The sequence below is a fragment of the Propithecus coquereli genome, unplaced genomic scaffold (assembly GCF_000956105.1).
Source record: "Propithecus coquereli isolate 6110/MARCELLA unplaced genomic scaffold, Pcoq_1.0 Scaffold84, whole genome shotgun sequence".
NCBI classification, from domain to species: Eukaryota; Metazoa; Chordata; class Mammalia; order Primates; family Indriidae; genus Propithecus; species Propithecus coquereli.
In genome coordinates this window covers 3629672-3631953 of record NW_012154618.1, presented here as the reverse complement: position 1 = coordinate 3631953, position 2282 = coordinate 3629672, and the positions used below count along the sequence as shown (strand labels likewise).

Here is a 2282-nt window from a genome sequence, read left to right as displayed (position 1 = left end):
TGTAGTCCCAGCTACTCAGGAGGCTAGGGCAGGAGGATTGCTTGAGCCCAGGAGTTTGAGGTTGCTGTCAGATTGGCTGATGCCATGGCACTCTAGCCCAGGCAACAGAGCGAGACTCTGTCTCAAAAACAAAGATATTGGCATCATCTTTCTTAGTGGAATAACCACTCTAGGAGTTGAGGTACCCAATCCCTTTTAGATGAAATTGATGTCTACATTAAAATAATAATAATTGTCAAAATCATTATTTTAAAAAACCGAGTGTACATTTTTGTTATAGCAAGGAGAAAATGAATGGACTTTGAACACTAAGTAACCTCATTTACAAGGATGGTTTCTCCAGAAAAGAAAATGTTGAAATAGAAAATTGGGAAAGTCCACTTTATCCATTCCTGCTTCCCCAAAGGAAAATTTTCACCCACAGAGCTAGTAGTTGATATATTTCCAGAAACTTCCCCAGAACATTGGCCTCAGCTGGGAACAGGGAAAGAGCACAGTCCTCTTACCATTTAGAAATTGCCATGACTCCTAACAGGATGTTTTCAGTGGAGTGTAGTAAAATGTTGAGAATTCCATGGTGGTGAATATTTCTTTGCTTCTGGTGGGAAAAAAAAACACACACACAAAAAAAACAACTCCTTGAATCAAAGACGATGTAAAGGGGTTGGGAGTATGGTGGAGGCAGTGCTTAGTTAGAGCAATGTCTGAACTTCAGTGTAGACAAGTGAAATCAAAGCCTGCCACCCCTCCCCACGCACTATGAAGGTGTTCACAAGGTTGCGCAGGTAGGTGGGCAGTGAAAACAGACCAGAGCAGACTTCAGTCCTCAGAAATGACTGTTCTTTGCATGGACAGTCACTGATTGTCTCAGGGAGCGTGCAGTTGCTGTATGTCTCATAAAAACAAAAATGCACAAAATTTTAGAAAGAGAACTGGGGACTTTGAAATTGAGAGTGGAAGAAAGAGTTAGAAAAATAGGCTCACTGGGCCTGGGAGGTGGACCATGGTATGTGAGGCTCTTGGGCCTTAGAAAACATACCTTGCTTTTCTTTCGTTCAAGTAAAAGGGAATCATTTTTTAAATTTTTTCATTTTGCCTTGTCTTTGATTTATGATATTCAAGAAATCCTACAATGTTTAGCTGCCTTTTTTGTTATGTGTTTGTCCAAAGCATGGCTCCAAATTGCCAGCCCAGAATGCCCATGGTGGTGGCCATTTGTGGGCTAGTGAAAGCACAGTGCCTGCCAGTGGCCAAACCATCAGCCTAGGGATCAATCAGACTTGGGTTTTGAATACTGGCCAACCTTGGGCAAATCACTTAACCTCTCTGAGCCTCAGATTTTTTTTTGTCTTTAAATGGGGTTAATAATAATCTACTTCATATGGCAGTTGTGAGGATTAAATGCAATGTCCATTAAGTGCTTAACACAGTGGCTGGTCTCAAATGAAGCAGTCAATAAGTAGTTGCCAAAAATAAAAACCTTTCCCTGGAGGGAAACATTCATTGCAGTATTTTATACACTGCCTGTAAGCAATAAACTTTTGTTGGATATATATTGAATGAATGAAGTCATTTTTTCATCCCCAAGGGTTTAAACGTGCCTTTCCCTGCCTCCCCCAAAAAAGTCCCATCCCAACTTGTTAATACTCTTATGTGGAAGTTTGGTAAAAGACTCAATTTTAGCGGTTCCCTAAGAGAGCCTATTCAGATATAATTAAAAATTCTTCTTAGAATTATGCTAATGAGTTCAATATACAGCCTTGCCGATGAAGTCTAATAAATTCCCTATTGTATTTAGAAACAATAGTGGCTTTGTCTTATTCTGTATTTTAGCAACTCCCAATGTCAGTGCTTACTAAGAAAGGCAAACAATAGTAAACCTTTTTTTTTTTTAGGAATTTTACTAAAAGGAATCTTAGTGCGTGTTTGGTTATGTCCTGTCCTTCTAAGGTCACGCTAATATTGCAGTTTACAAAACAATAATTTTTGAGTGTGCTTCACCTGACATTGACCAGCAGTTGACATCCAATGATCTAGATTATCAAAATCTATATTTCTTTAGCCTGTATTTAATGTTATAAGGATAGCATAAATATTAGGAAATCTTTAGCTCCTCCTTATCTTTTATTTTTTTAGGAGAACAATAAAATGGGTTCGGTTTGGATCTCTTAGTGTCCATAGATCGCAAGTTTAGAAATAGTACAAACATCACATCACCTTAAAACTCTGTCAGAATATGCCATAAAATCATCCATCCTTTTTCTTAGGCTTTTCTCCATTTG

General features: G+C 38.6%; 1 protein-coding gene across 1 annotated transcript in view; it reads left to right on the top strand.

Annotated features, from left to right (window-relative positions):
* Positions 1-2282, top strand: part of VTI1A (vesicle transport through interaction with t-SNAREs 1A) — a 415426-nt gene that overhangs the window by 251926 nt on the left and 161218 nt on the right. The window lies entirely within an intron of this gene.